The sequence below is a fragment of the Schistocerca americana genome, chromosome 4 (genome assembly GCF_021461395.2).
Source record: "Schistocerca americana isolate TAMUIC-IGC-003095 chromosome 4, iqSchAmer2.1, whole genome shotgun sequence".
Lineage (NCBI taxonomy): Eukaryota > Metazoa > Arthropoda > Insecta > Orthoptera > Acrididae > Schistocerca > Schistocerca americana.
In genome coordinates this window covers 130,156,056-130,173,300 of record NC_060122.1, presented here as the reverse complement: position 1 = coordinate 130,173,300, position 17,245 = coordinate 130,156,056, and positions in this window count along the sequence as shown.

The window sequence follows — 17,245 nt, the reverse complement described above, 5'->3', positions numbered from 1 at the left end:
CAGGGCTGGCAACATGATATGGTTGTCACTACGCAGTTCAAAATTCCTGTTTTACAGAGTCACCCTGTACTTGTCGGGGCGTTCTTATCTGGAATTTAATTGCACTGTTCAGTAACTCCATTCTCGTTTCTCTAAGCACCCAAAATTGTCACAAGTATTATGTAGTATAGACATTTCCATCACAGATTTAGCTTTAGTGTACTATTTTTTTTTGTTGGTGAGCACTCTGTTTACAGTGCAACACATTAGTTTGACTTAAATTGCTTTTAAGGTCTTCATCTTGATCAGAGGAAATCACAAATTTTAAACTATTAAATTTCATAATCCATTCGATTATGTTATTGTCAGTCACAGGTTTTCAACTGATTGGATATTTCCTCTCAAATGCCATTACTTCAGATTTGTTCAAGGATGTTTTTAGGCTGCAGTTCACAACGAAGAGCTGATGTGTGGCCAATTGCAGGTCTGTCAATAACCCTGATTTCTTTCTTTTCCAATCTTTTTGTGAGATACAACTTAATCCAGGTTTTAGTAAAATATACTAGCTTTTGTTCTACCTTTCATAGGAATCTAGAATAATTTGACCTTTGGACTAGGGTACCGTCTATCACCGCTAACCCAAAGGTAATAGCTCCCGATTTGGATCCCATCTATTGTTTAGATTTGGAATAAAATGATGAGCAAGAGCACAGAAGTCTTTTTCATTATTCCTAAAGCCTTGACAAAAGAGAAGAATGGAGTGGAGAAGCGTTCAGTGTATACTTCTGCTCCTTAGGTGGGCAGCTGCATCCAAACTAGAAAGGATCTGCAATAATAACGGCTTGAGGATGATAAAGACGAGGTAACCTAATGCACTGCAGACACATAATGTGTTCCCTCAGAACACGAGCCCGTAACTGAAATTTCTCATGACGACTTCGTTGGCAAATCATTCGGCTTTAGTCCCCCATACAGATCTCTTGGTGGTATTTGCTACAGGGTGTAATATTAATAGCATCAGAAAATGATACAACGGAAATAAGATCCCTTATGATCTCCAGGAGAACTGTGACATGGAAAGAGAAATCATAGAAGAAATGACTGAGTTATGTACTGCTAGAAATACCACATACACGGTTCCAGTTACGCAAGAGGAGTAGGTACACTTGCAAAAGACACAGGAAGGTAGCAGGTGAAGTATACCATGGTGAGACAGACATTCCGAAATCAGATATTGCATTATAAGGCATACTCAGGAGCAAATGCGGATTGAGTTCACAATTTAACCATCATCGAGAACAGGCTTGAATTTCAGAGAGTCGTCAGGAAAAATCAGGAAGTGGAATGATGATTTATTGACCAATCATGATATGCATCTTAAGTTCTCTCAGGTTGTAGATTTATGATATACGTCAAAGTTGGTTGTTTAGTCAATCTGTAATGAACTTCCTTGAAACGAGCAATCGCAGCAGTCTGAAGCAGAAAAAGAAAGGTAACAGCAAAGAAATTGTGGGTAACTGAAGAATGTTTTAATTAATCAACAGCAGGAAAAGAGAGGAATACAATAATCTAAGTTACTTGAGACGTACAAGGAGACTAGCGTGAGTTGGTGGCAGGAAATTAAAATGGAAATGGGAGTCGGAAGGACAAATTAAGAATACAGAAAAGTCAAAATATTAGGGTAAGACAACTATTATCCGAAATTTAGCTATACTTTTATTTCGGTAGTATTGTCGTTTCACATTGATGACGCCTGCTTTTTTTATTTGTTGGTATATCTTTGCAATTATCAAGCTGCTAGGCTAGATTCGTGATCGCAGCCGTGCTCTTATCATTGGTGCTCCGCTGTCTATTTGCACCAAAGAAGAGCAACGTTCAGTGATCCGTTTTTTGTGTCCGGAAGGCCAATCAGCTCCCGAAATTCATCGAAGACTTTCGGTACAGTATGGGAACAGTGTTTTACCACAACGGAGTGTATACGAATGGATCGAAAAATTCCTAAATGGTCGCACAAGTGTCACGCGCGATGAAGGAGCCTGGCGACCGTTTACCGCTACAAATGAAGAAACCATTGAGCGTTCACGTGAAATTATTCTCTTAGACAGACGATTAACTGTTGACGAAGTAGCACATCATCTGCAAATTAGTCACGGTTCTGCCTACGAAGTCGTCCACAACAGACTTGGGTTTCATAAAGTTTGTGCAAGATGGGTCTCAAAACAACTCACACAGTTGTGTAAACAAACGTGCTTTGACATCTGCAAAAAAACATTTCGATCGCTATGGTTACGAAGGGGCAACTTCTTAGCCAGGATCATTACAGGTGAGGAAACATGGATCCATTATTACGAGCCAGAGAGTAAACGGCAGAGTATGGAATGGAAACATCAAAATTCGCCATGCGGATGAGGTGTGCTGGGGCATGTGGACAGCACTCCTCTCTCTCCACGCCATACAGCCAGTACTCGTCAGTCAGGAAGCTCTCAGTTAACATCATGAGGCTTTGTGTACTCGATATCAGCCTTTCCCGCAAATAAAAGTACTTGGCTGTCCTGGGAACCGAACTCCAATCCTCCATATGGTAGCCATCTCTTCTGACCACTGTATCTCTTTTATCCAAACTGTTTCTTCATCGTGTATTCGTCGGTAGTGTTTTGTGGAGCCGCATGACATCTTACAAATTCAGTCGATGAGAACCTCACTCAGTTCTGTTATTATAGAGGGTTCCTGAGCTTTTGTGTTCGTAACCACTCAACTATGGAGCCAGACCTGTAATTAATGGGTCAGCTAAATGTGTTAGGGTTATTTATTCACATCTTTTGACAAATGCAGTACCTATCTTGCACAAAGAAGTCTGATAGCTAAATATTAATGTAAAAAATAATTACACTCTTTCGTCTAACATCTCTGTAGTGTGAAGTACATGTATTTCTTGCACCTGCTGTCACTGATCGTGGAATACCGTATCGTACCTTGTCTTTATTTTTATCTGTGAATTACGTTAATGGACGTCTCTCCACCTTGATATAGATTAATATACGAATAATGTTGATGTCAGCCATTGTTGGCATTGAAATGAATTAACAGCGGGTGAAGATGATCTGAGTCGTAAGATGAGAGAACGTGAAGAAGGATACAATAAAGCTGGCCGGAGGACGAAGATGAAGAGATGTGTGTACTTAGAGTCGAAAGGGGAAAAGTAAATGATTAATAGGTAGATGAAGAAGAAATTGTACGGGTTGGACAAATAAATTGGAGTATTATTTAACAAACGGGGCACATGTAATGATGAAATCACTAGTGGAATTAGTAAAGGAGGAACTGTAACACGAGCAATAAATTCCACTCGGTGGAGAAGAAAGGCAAGAAGCACAACGAAGATGAGAGTGCGTAAGTGTCATATACGAGCAGTATGCCTGATGGACGACGACGACGAGCATCGCATATATGCATACAATGAAGGCGTCGCCTCCCAAGACTTCTTCCGCCGGTGAGTGTCACATCGCAACCGATAGACGGTGGGAAAAGCGCAACCAGAGATTCTCGTCGCTGAGGACCTGCTTCCCTCCGCCGAATCACGTCAGCGGCAACAGATCCGCAAGTGTACCTCCACGCACCCGCTATTCATAGCGGCGCAAGTTCCCTCACCCGCAGTTGTTCGCTGACATCTCATGTGCCGGCTAATACTAATCCGTCAGTCAGAGCCCGATTGGAGCCACCACCGCGGGACTTCGGACTTTTCTACGTCCTCTCCGAGAAGTATCTTCAGACAGCTGCTGGTGATAACACCGTCCTTCCTTCCAGTGGGAAACTTCATCCCATTATCTTAATTAATTTTGTCGTGAACGCTTGATAGAAGACTGACTAACTTTGATCTTAAGCTTTGTGTTGTCAGTGTCCTGTGGTGTGGAAAAAAAGCTTTCCGTTGTTGATTTGGAACGTGTTATTTCTTAAGCATGTGAGCCACAGCGGTAAAATTGTAGTCTAGAGTGTAGTTTTGTGCGGAACATAATCCTGGACCTTTAACAAAGGAAGAAAAAATCTCTGACTACATCAAAAAAAAAAAAAAATCTTATGGGGTTGGGACATTTGATTAGGATGAATGAAGACAGGCTACTACGATGAATACGAACCGGGTGGAAGAATAGGGGTTGCCCACGACGCACCTGACAAAATAATGTGGAGGAGGCAATGGAAGAATGGATTATGAACGTTGAGGAAAGTCAAGAAAGAAGAGAGCGCCTGGGGGCGGAGATAATCCGCAATATGAATAAGAAGAAGATAATAAAATTCAGGTCTCTTTCTGATTTGTAGGAAATTTGATCCCGTACAGACAGGAATATCGCCATTTACTACTGTGTCCAGACAGGGCGCCCGCAATTCTATCATCCCGCGAAGCAGACCGGTACAGCGGGCTCCGGACCTTGTAGGGATCAGCCTGGCCGGTCGTACCGGAAACACAACACGCTTCCCAGAGACCACCAGAAGGCATCCACGGCCGCGCAAGAGGTCGCTACAGCCGCGGACCTATTTTCTTCAGCTCGACACGTGACTGCACATAGAGCCAGCCACATCCATGCGCCAAGCTGTATTTAGGCTGGCGCAGGAGCGTGGACAGGTTTCCCCTCCCCCTTCCTCCCTGCCCCTTTCTCCTTTGCCCATGGCATCTCTGCTCTCCCCTCTCCCATTCCCCTTCCCCTTCCTCCTTCTCCACCTCCTCTCTTGGCAGGTCCCCGGACTCGTACACGCTCAGTGAACATTCGCGCACCGGAGATCATCGCCGTCAGTGTTTCGTGTGTGTGCCTTCGTTTGTGTGTAGTGTTGTTCGCCGTCACGCCACCACCGTTCACGTGCCGTCGCCATCATCCATGTTATGTGCACCGTGTCGCCTCGTGTTAGTGATGTTTCTCGTCCAGCGTGAACGGCTCCATGTTTTTTTTTTTCGATTTTTAGTGTCTACATTTCTTGCCCACCGGTTTTACTGTCTACTCTGTGCCACCTTTCTGTACTACTTGTTGTCAAACTGAAGGCTGAAGAGCGGCGTATTGTGCTGCTGCCAGCCCGCCTTTGTATAAGGTGTTTAAAATCACAATAAGGAAAAAAAAAAGCGTGGACAGGCAGTTGAAGCCAAGCGAGCCCACTGGTGTCATCGTAAAAGAGGCGTCATCGTCCACCGCCGCCAGCGTACCGGAGCCATCCTCGCAGGGCCTCTACTCGTCCTCGGACTCAGGTGACAGCAACGTGGACTCCGCGCCACTCTTCACGAGACGCCCGGGGCTTGGTTTGGTGAAGTTGTATAGTTACTACAGACAATTTACGTTTGGAAGAATCTCTGATTGTTGATAGGCTTGGAGGATCAGTCCTACCTGACGAATATTGTTTTGTAAATTTTGAAGAAAGACTTTAGTTCAAATAAAAACGCTATAACTCACACTCTGAGATTTTCCTATCCGCGGACGGCGGATATATTAATGGCGACGAGGAACTTGACAAATTTTATACGTGTGCATCTCTCCGGTGGAGACATAGTTTCTTCTATTGGACTGTTTCAGTTGCTCAAGTATGACCGATCAGATGGATGTGTCCCAACAGATGCTCCTCCTTCTCCTGCAGATGCAGCGGACGAGCCAGCTTCTGGTCGAACGCCTGGAGGCAATGGCTAGCACCCCTCCGGAGCTCTCACAGCGTCTTGCTCGGATCGACAACGTGGTCAAGAATGTCCGGACGGCGCCGCCTCCTTTGCAGCAGTTTCACCAGAACGTGGAAACATGGACCAACTACGTGGCGCGTATGGAGCAGCACTTCGTGGCCCACGGAATCGATGGGGACGCCCAACAGCGTGCTTCCCTCCTGGCGTTTGTGGGGCCTGAGATCTACCACCTCCTGCAGCAATTACACCCGGAGGTGGAACCCCATGCTCTCCCTTACGAGATTCTTAGGGTCAGTCAGATTATTTTGATTCCCAAATTCACGTGCCTACTGCCCGGCATAAATTCTTTAGCAGCCACAAGGCCACAGGGCAGTCTTACCGGGAGGGGATTGCCCATTTACGAGGATTATCCCGGAACTGCCGTTTTGTCTGTGAAAATCCTGCCTGGTGCGTGACATGATTCTGGTTCATGCACCAGTTGGCAGTCTCCGTACTGACCTGCTGAAATTGAAAGATCCTTCTTTGGAAGCATGCCTTCCGATCATACGGGCGTCCGAGCAGTCGGTTCGTTCAACTGCCTCTTTCCAGGACCCATTTTCTGTATATGCCACCCGCTCTACACGTCGGCCACGTCCTCCTCCTGGCCACAGGGACACACCCGGCTCTGGTACTGCCCTCACGTTTGGTCGACGCCCATAAACATTGCTCTCCTGTCGACATTGTTTTTCCCAGCACCCTCGACCTCAGTGCCCCCATAGGCGTGCCAAATGCGCCGCCTGTGGTAAGATTGGTCATCAAGCCGAGGTCTGCTATTCTCCCACTAAAATGGTGGTCGAATCTACTCGCTTAGATCAATTTGATACCGAAGAGGAGGACTCGACCAGTGGGTTGCCAACGGTCTCCGTGATCCAAGGTGTTTTTCCACGCTCTATAAAGGCAATATCCATCCGTTTGTCGATTAATTCTGTTCCTCTCGACTTTCAGATAGATACTGGCTCGTCTGTAACCATCATTGACTGGAAGTCCTATGTGCAGGTTGGCTCCCCACCTTTACATCCCTTTGACATCCCTCTTCACAGCTACAGTAATGACATCCTCAAGGTCTGTGGACAGTTTTCGGCACCAATCCAGTATCATTCTACTGCCTTGACTGCTCGTATATTGGTCATCAATTCTCCTGGCGCCAACAACCACTTAGGCATAGATCTTTTCAACATTTTAGGTTTGGAGATCCAGGATGCGACCCCCTCAGTTAGGTCCATTGCCAATCACTCCTACCTACAAGAGTTGATGGCACAGTTCGGTGTTCGAACGACCTACTACCAGCATAGTCGGGTTCCAAGCTCATGTCACCCACCTGCCCACAGCAGTAACTAAATTCTTCAAAGCGCGTAATGTGCCCTTTGCTCTCAGGGATGCACTAGGCTAGGAGCTTCAGCGACTTCAAAATGAGAAAATCCTCACGCCAGTGCCTCGCAGTTTATGGGCATCACCAATCGTTCTGGTGGAAAAACCTAATGGTGCATTGCGCATTTGTGGGGACTTCAAGCATACAATCAACACCCAGTCAGTTGTTGACTCGTACCCCATTCCCAAAGTTGATCTACTCACGCCTCGCTGGCGGGCGTATCTTCGCCAAAATCGACTTAAGGGATGCCTATCTTCAGATACCTCTCGATGCTGACTCTCGGCAGCTTCTTGTGATCAACACACCATTTGGTCTCTTCCAGTACAACCGGTTGCCTTTTGGCATAGGCAGTGCACCAGCCATTTTTCAACGGTTTCTGGAACAGCTGATTCTAGAGGTACCAGGCACTGGCAACTATTTAGTGATATCCTGGTTGCGGGAAAAGACGCTCGGGATCTAGAAAACTACCTCTGTGCCCTATTTTCAGTACTCCAACAAGCAAACCTCAAGACCAACAAGGATAAGTGCTCCTTTTTTGGAAACTACGTCGGGTATTTAGGCCATGTGTTCAGCGCTGCAGTGATCAGGCCGATGGCCCAACATGTAGAGGTCATCCAGCAGCTTCCACCTCCTTCCGACAGCAGTCATTTAAAGTCTATTCTGGGCCAATTAAACTATTATCACAAGTTTATTTCCCAAGCAGCAGCCATTGCTGAACCATTACACAGACTACTTCGCAAGAATGCGAAATGGCATTGGTCACCTGAATATAACGAGGCCTTCCAGGCACTTAAAAAGGCCCTCCTCCGGCCCATTTGTCTCGCCCCTTGCGACCCATCCAAACCTCTGGTCTTAGCAGCGGATGCATCAGATTACAGCTTGGGTGCCGTCCTGTCCCAAGTTAAGGATGGTGTAGAGCGGCCCATAGCTTTTGTCTCCAAAGCCTTATCAAATGCACAAACTAACTATAGCCAAATTGAAAAAGAAGCGTTACCCATTATATTTGCACTGAAAAAATTTCATGATTATGTGTATGGCAGAAAATTCACGTTACTTACAGACCATAAGCCTTTGCTCCCCCTCTTCAGAATGTCAGCTTCTGTTCCAACGAAGACAGCCAGACGCCTTCAGCGCTGGGCCTTGTTCTTGTCTAGTTATCACTATGAGATTCAATATCGGTCGACCATCCACCATTCTAACGTGGATCTGCTTTCCCGCTTACCCCTTGGACAGGACCTGGAGTTCGATGAAGATCCTGATGTGTGCTTCCACATCGACGTTGCAGAGGAAGAAGCCATTGCCAACCTGCCACTGGATGCCAAGCTCATTGCCCACCACACAGCCACAGACCCGGTCCTGTGGGAGGTATTACACTGGGCAAATGTTGGGTGGCCAACCGATCATCGACAGCATCACCACCCAGACGTGCAAGCCTACTGGTATCGCCGGCACGAGTTATCCTCTCGCCAGGGGGTGCTTCTTCTCCTAGGAGACATGGGAGAACCAGGTTCATCATCCCCTTCGCCCTCCAACAACAGGTCCTCACATTACTCCATGAGGGTCAATGGGGTGTGGTGCTTACCAAGAGACTGGGTCGTCAACATGTTTATTGGTGAGGTATGGACACGGACATCACCAAACTCGTAACCTCCTGTCAGACATGTCAGAGTAAACAAGCAGCCCCCCGCCCCCACGTCAGTTCTTCTCTTGGTCGGATACCTCAAGCCCTTGGTCTCGCCTCCACTTGGATTTTGCGGGACCCTTCCAGGGGACACACATGGCTCATACTTGTCGAAGCTGGTACTGGTTTTCCATACGTTTCCCAAATGTCCAATACATCCGCAGGGCAAACCGAACAAGTACTTGCACGTATCTATGCCATCGAAGGATTCTCAGAAACTATTGTTACTGATAATGGGCCCCAATTCACATCTTCGGAATTTACCACCTTTTGCGCTGCCAATGGCATTGAACTACTCCACACTGCCCCTTTCCGTCCGGTATCTAATGGGAGAGCGGAACGATTTGTCCGCATTTTTAAAACTCAGATGTCCAAGCTGATACAGCACCATCCGTTAGAAACGGCTTTACCGCTATTTTTGGCCTCGTATCGGGCTACCTCACAAGAAGGAGCAACACCAGCAGAACGTTTACACGGCCGTGCACATCGGACATTACTATAATTAAAGCAGCCGTCCCCATTTCAACCTTCTAGTCGATGTTCCCGTCATCTCTGCTTTGCACTGCAGGATCCAGTTTGGGCGATAATGTACCCCAAAGGTCGTCCTCATTGGGCTCCAGGAGTTATATCCCACCTGCTAGGACAGGCTATGGCTGAAGTTACCCTCCTTGCAGGCCCTGTCTCTCGCAAACATATGAACCAACTCCGGCCCCGTCGTGGGGAGACTTCTGTTCCTAGGCACTTACCGTCTTCTTTTGTTCCAGATAGCGATCCTCCTTCCCCGGAGTAAGAGGGGCGCCTTCCACCACCGCCGAGTTTAAACAGCCGGCAACCAAACCTCACGTCTCCTCCGACAGCGGCATCAACCACATTCGAGGGGGACACAGGAATTCCAGCCGCCCCAGCCACCGACGCGAGGCTGACAGAACCACAAGACGTCGAGATGCGATGTGCCCTCTCCTCCCTCATGGATGGGCAGGGGGGAGGGGGAGAAATACTGTGTCCAGACTAGGCGCCTGCAACTCTCGCTTCCCGCGAAGCAGACCGGTACAGCGCGCCCCGGACCGAGTAGGGGTGAGCCTGGCCGGTCGTCCCGGAAACAGAGACGCTTCCCAGAGACCACCAGGAGGCGTCCACGGCGCCGCAAGAGGTCGCTACAGCCGCAGACCTCTTTCCTTCCGCTCGACACGTGACTGCAAAAAGAGCCAGTCATATCCATGCGCCAAGCAGTATTTAGGCTGGCGCAGGAGGCTGGAGAGGCGGTTCACGCCGAGCGAGCCCACTGGTGTCATCGGAGCCGCCGCGTCATCGTCCACCGCCGCCAGCGTACCGGAGCCATCCTCGCAGGGCTTCTGCTGGTCCTCGGACTCAGCTGAAGCATTTTCTCGTATCTTCCTGCGTTACAGAAGACATCACAAACTATAGACAATATCGCTAATGCAGGTAAACGTATAATTGCCAAAAGCGATACCAGGTAAACGACACAAAACGTATACAAGAATCTGGAATAAAAGTACATTAAAGCACAGGCAGAAATCAGTTGTAATATGCCAGCAAGGGCGACTGCAACCAAGTGTGATGTCGATTTCCTAAGCGATGCTGTGCTCACGTCAATCGTGAATGGCGTTAGACCACATAGTTTGCAAACAAAATGGAACGATCTACTGGCCATCAGTAGTTGCTTAGTGAAATCTGGCACTGTTGTTGTGGAGCCGTCTGCTGACGCCATCTGAAAAATGCAAACGTAACACATAGTTAGAGCCACAGTACTCCGATTAAATGTACTTTTACTTTCATAAAGATAGTAAAAGCGCCATATGCCAGTTCGCGCACCAGCACTAATAATGACCACTGCGTTTTACTTGAGTCACTACTTGAAATTGTCAAGTTGTGATATCATTGGAGCTACGAACTATCATTCCTTTTTACTGTGGCATTCTGACATACTGGATCTAAATAACGCGTTGTATAGCAACGTTTCCTTCCTCTGCACTTTTTGTACTCATCAGTCTTGTGACTTATTTGATGCAGCCCCCCTCCCCCCCCCTCCCCCCACGAATTTATTTTCCATGCCAAGCTCTTCATCTAAGAATAGGTCTTTTACTCTACATCAGCAGTTATTTGATGGACGTGTACCAATCCCTGTGTTATCTACAGTTTTTAACTTGTACAGCTCCCTCCAGTACCAAGGAAGTTACTCCCTGATATTTCACCAAATTTCATCCTGTCCCTTCTTTTTGTCAGAGTTTGCAATGTTTTCCTTTCTTCGACTATTCTGAAGATCTCATTCCTTGTCAGTCAACCTAAATTTTCGACATTCTTCTGTCGCACTACATCTCAAACGTTCCGACTACCTTTTATTCCGTTTCCTCTACAGCCCATGATACACTACCATTCAATGGTACGCTCCAAACGTACATTCTTAATTATTTCTTCCTGAAATGAAGGCGAAGATTTGATTGTAGTAGATCTCTTGACCAGGAGTGCCCTCTTTGCCTGTACTAGCTGTTTTTATGTCTTCCTTGCTACGATTTTCATGGCATATTTTGCTACCAAGGTAGCAAAATTCCTTAGCATCGCCTATTTTGTCCTTAACATATTTGAAGTTATTTTTTTCACTGTTCTCATTTGTGCTACTTTACCCAACTTTTATATTTTTCGGGTTTACAGTTAATCCATGTTATGTACTCACTGAACAGTTTATTTCACTCAACAGATCTTGTAATTCTTCTTCACCTTCACTGAGGCCAGCTATGTCATCAGCGAATCTTATCGGTAATAACCTTTAACCCTGAATTATAATCCCATCTCTTCATTTCTTTTATTTCTGTTATTGCTACTTCGATGTTTAGATTGAAAAGTAGAGGTGAAAGACTACATCCTTATCTTACACGATTTTCAATTTAAGCACTTAGTTCTAGGTGCCTCTGTCTCATTATTTCCTCTTTGTTCTTGTCGGTTTTGTGTATTATCCGTCTTTTACTTCAGTTCACCCGTATTTTTGCCAGAATCTCGAACATCTTACAGCATTTTACATTGTCTAACTTTTTTCCAGTTTTACATATCCTGTGAACGTGTCTTAATTTTTCTTCAGTCTTGCTACGAGCATCAACCGCAACGTGCGGGCTGCCTCTCCGGGGCCTTTACTTCTAGTGAAGCCAGCCTTATTGTCGCCTAACAGTTCCTAATTTTCTTCCCATTCTTTAGTACACTACTTTTATCATCGGCTTGGCATGAGCTATTAAAGTGATTATACGACAATTGTCACACTTATATGTTCTTGCTGCCTTTAGAACTGAATGGATGACATTTTCCCGATACTCTGAAGGTATATCGCCAGTCTCATAGCTTCTCCGCACCAACATGAACAGTCCTTTGATTTCTTCGCGTCCTAATTGTATTGGAAATTCTAGTGGAATATCGTCTATAACTTCTACCTTATTTAATAGTAACACTTCGAAATACCTCTTAAATACACACTCTAATAATGAATCCCCCACACCTTCCTCATGGGCTCCAGTTTCTTCTTCTTTCGCGTCATAAAATAATACCTCCCACTCATAGAAGCCTTCTGCTGAGGAAGCAAAAGCTAAGTGTCAGAAAAGGGAAATGAAAAGGCTCAGTCTAGATATAGTAGGGGTCAGTGAAGTGAAATGGAAAGAGGACAAGAATTTCTGATCAGATGAGTATAGGGTGAGATCAACAGCAGCAGAAAATGGTATAGCGGGAGTAGGATTCGTTATGAATATGAAGGTGGGCCAGAGAGTGTGTTACTGTGAACAGTTCAGTGATAGGATTGTTCTTATCAGAATCTACAGCACACTAACACCGACAAAGATAGTTCAGGTATTGATGCCAACGTCGCAAGCTGAAGATGAAGAGATAAAAAAAGTATGTGTGGGTACTGAAAGTGTAATACAGTACGTAAAGGAAGAAGAAAAACTAATAGTCATGGGGACTGGAATGTAGTTTAAGGGGGGGGGGGGGGGGAAGGGAAGAGTAGAAGAAAAGGTCAAAGGAGAATATGGGCTTGGGACAAGGAATAAGAGAGTAGAAAGACTAATTGAGTTATGAATAAATTTCAGTCGGTAATAGCGAATAATCTGTTCAAGAATGACAAGAGGAGGGCGTACACTTCATCACTCGCCTGATGACTGCGGGAGACTTTCGCATAGCATATGTGTGTGTGTGTGTGTGTGTGTGTGTGTGTGTGTGTGTGTGTGTGTGTGTGTGTTGGAATAGGTATACTTAAAAAGAAAGGAACATAACACCATTTTAATGTTGGGCTAAAGAATTATGAAGATTATAATTAGTCATTGAATCCTAATTCCACAAATTAATTCGATGTCTTTAAATGAATGGAATGTAATACGTTACAACAATTTGTTACGTTATTTTGTAAATTTAACTGCATGCAAGTTTTGTATAATTTATAGGTTAAAACGCTTTGGTCCGGTAGGAAATATCATCACTGACTGACAAATAAAAACAAAAGTCTAAGTTGGGTCTCAGAAATGTAAATATGGACAGAAGAGGCATGTCTGTCAGTGGAGAAATCTGTTAGATTCTGTAAAACGAAGGTGTGGTTATGGACGGACGGAGTAATGAGGAGAAGAGAACACAAAGTTTTTAGATGTAGTTAGTCTGTGCTTTGTCACAGTTGCGCGAAGACGGGCGGGCGCTAACCTGGTGTTAATTAGTAGGCAACTGGTATTTTAGCAGACGGTTAAGCGGTTTTCGTCGCTGTGGAAGGTGGAAGGTTTTGAGATGAAAGGAGAAGTCTCATGTTGAGAGAGAGGATGCATGTGAACTTGTAGAGATGAGTGGAATATAAAAATTTCTAGAAAGAGTTTGCACAGACGTTTTCGCGGTAGGGCACTAAAATTTTGAGAAGATGTCCGTTCGAGAAATTCGACAAACAAGAGAAATCGTAGGAGGCAAAGAATTAGAAGGGAGAAGAAAGACGTGAAACTAGATTATAAAAACAGAAGATTTCTGACGATTCAGCGCGGAAAAAAACATGAGGTCATCATTAAGTATACACGGAGAAGCGGCGAACCAGAAGTAATCTCATCAAGAAAAGACGACTATGTTGTAGTTCCGCTGTGGCTGTTTATGGGACAGATTTCTACTAGTTTGGTTTAGACTGAGGAGAGACTGTGAATTACGCCAATTCTAAGGATTGTGGAAGGAAATAGACAGTTAGCGTTTATACTGTGAGTGGAACACTGTAACGTTTTGCTAAAATTAATCAAATAAGTTCTCACTGAGCCTACTACACTTCTGAGTGAAACGTTAATAAAGTGATGATATGCAGAGTGAATATATTGTTCAGTGATCGTCCATAGATTTTTTTCTTTTTTTCTTTCGGGACGTGCCATCGAAGTAGAGGAATGCCAGTTATGATCATACGAACGTAAGGACCAAGACAATACCCTGTTCTCGAGGGGAGAAAATCTCCGACCCAACCGGGAATAAGAACACAACCCTCTTTGACCCGCAGTCCACTATGCTAATAGCACCGCTAGCGAGGCAAATGTCGTCTGTAGCTAAATATTGTCCTGGCACCATCCAGTGCCACCCACTACTTAAATGTTTCTAATACTTTTAATGTTGTGAAACTCACATCAAGCTGGAGTAGCGGGGCTACTATAGCAAATTATCATACACTTTTTGGCTATTTTCTTACTGACGTGATATCACCGTCAACTCGTCCTGGTACACCCTGTCGCCAAACATCTGCTACATAACAACACTAGAGATCATCTGAATCAGCGGCGGCACCAGATGTAACAAGTACGTCTTTCACTTATTTACTTGTAAATAATAGATTACAGCTATCAGTCGTCCTTTTTAAATTTTATTGGAAGATCTAGATTTCAGGTAGAAACTAGGCATTCTCTGTGCACTATCATTTTTTATCAATGCATGTGATGCCTGTTGGTCGGGATTCATCCACAGTTCACTGAATACTCAGTTATTTGTCCAGAGCACTAGGCAGTGATTTGCATCGTCCGAAAACAGCGTCATAGTGGACTATGAAATACATGTCTAAAAAATTCAAACAACAGTTAAGCCGAATTCGTTAACTGAGAGATATGATTAATTTTTATATTTTACTTGACTGTTAACTTTAAACTTTCTATAGTTGTTAGTGAGAAAATTACTGAGTGTTGTAATTACGCAATACAAACATTAGTCTGCTGAAAGCTGCATTTGACACTGTCATTACAGAACAGCTTAATCTTCTAAATACATTCACGTGTAATTAAAACAGGCCTACTTATTCACAGTAAGACTATGATTAAAACTACGTAATACGTCTGCACAACTGAGTGGTAGCAATATAGGTCTTTAGCGTAGCAGTTTCATTTTGAGCTTCAAAGATTTTGCGGAAGTGTTTTACAAATTTATACCACTTTTGTCTCCTTAGACTTCAGTGTCTTAGCTCTTGTAATTCTACACGCAACCAGGATTTCAGAAGAAAATTCTTATTATTGTTTTTTTTTCAGATCATCTCACTATGTACCGAACAATCAGTATTCATTAATAATTCACATTAGCTTACATTCTTATGACACCGCTCCATTTTTGTTTTGAGTCATCAGTCTTCTGATTGGTCTGATGCGGCCAGCGACGAATTCTTCTCCTGTGCCAAATTCATCTCAGAGTAGGACTTGCAACCTACGTCCTCAGTTATTTGCTGGATATATTCCACGCTCTGTCTTCCTCTAAAGATTTGCCGTTTGAAGCTACCTCTAGTACCAACGAAGTCATTCCCTGATGTCTTAACAGATGTCCTATGATCCTATACCTTCTTTATGTCGGTATTTTCCACATATTCCTTTAGTCTCTGATTCTGCGCAGCACCTCCTAAATCCGTACCTTATGAGGTAGCTGTTCGCCTGTAACACCGCGTCTCAAACGCTGCGATTCACTGCTGCTCCGATTTTCACACAGTCTATCATTCACTACCATAAAATGCTGAGCTCAAAACGTACATTCTCAAAAATTTCTCAATTAAATTACGGCCTATGTTTGATACTAGTACCATTGTCTTACCAGGAATGCCATTTTGAAGTCCTCCTTGCTCCAGAAGTCATTGGTTATTTAGCGGCTTCCTTAATTTACTTCGTGACCATCAATCCTGATGTTAAGTTTCTCGCAGTTCTGATTTCTGATCCTTGTAATTACATTTGTCTTTCTTCGACGTACTCTCAGTCCATATTCTGTACTCATTAAACTGTCCATTTCATTCATCTTCAATTTCACTCAGGATAGCTACGTCATCAGCGAATCATTTTATTTATATCCTTTCACCTTGATTGTAATTCCACTCCTGAACCTTTCTTTTATTTCCATCATTGCTCCTTCGATGTAAAGATTGAACAGTAGGGCTGAGAGACTACATTCCTGTCTTACACCCTTTATAATCCGAGGACTTCTTTCTTAGTCATCCACTCTTATTATTCCCTCTTGGCTGTTGTATATATTGTTTATTACCCGTCTCTCCCCATAGGTTATTCCTATTTTTCTCAGAAGTTCGAACATCATTCACCATTTTACATTATCGAACGGTTTATACCACTTTGATAAATACGATGAACATGTCATGATTTTTCTTTAGTCTTGCACCATTACCAACCGCAACGTCAGGATAGCCTCTCTGGTGCCTTCACCTGCCCTAAAGCCAAACTAATCGTCATCTAACACATCCTCTGACATCTTTTCCATTCATCTATACTTGTCAGCAGCTTAAATGCGTGAACTGTTAAGATGAGTGTCCGATAATTCTCGCGTTTTTTAGCTCCTTCAGTCTTCGGAATTGTGTGGATGCTATTTTTCCGAAAGTCAGATGGTATGTCGCCAGACTCATACATTCCACACACCAATGTGAATAGTCGTTTTCTTGCCACATCCCTCAATGATCTTAGAAATTATGATGGACTGCTATCTATCCCTTCTGCACTATTTGATCTTAAGTCCTCCAAAGCTCACTTAAATCATGAGTCTTATACTGGACCCCTACCCATTCTAAATCGACTCTTGTTTCTTCTTCTATCGCATGAGACAAATGTTCCACGTCATAGAGGCCTTCAATGCACTCATTTCATCTATACGCTTTCTCCTATTTAACAGCGGAACTGCCGTTGAACTCTTAATGTTACCACCCTTCCTTTTAATTCCATAGAAGGTTGTTTTGGCTTACCTATATGCTGGGTCAGTCCTTCCTGCAACCATTTAGTTTTCGATTTCTTCACATTTTTTCATGCAGCCATTTCGTCATTGATTCCCTGCACTTATATTTATTTTGTTCTTCAGCGATTTGTGCTTGTGTATTCCTGAATTTCCCTGAATATTTTTGTACTTCCTTCTTACATCGATCAACTGAAATTTTTCTTCTGTTATGAATGGTTTCTCGGCAGGTACCTTCTTTATACCTATGTCTTTCTTTCCAACTTCTGTAATTGTCCTTTTTACAGATGTCCATTCTTCTTCAAGTGTACTGCCTACTGAGCTACTTCTT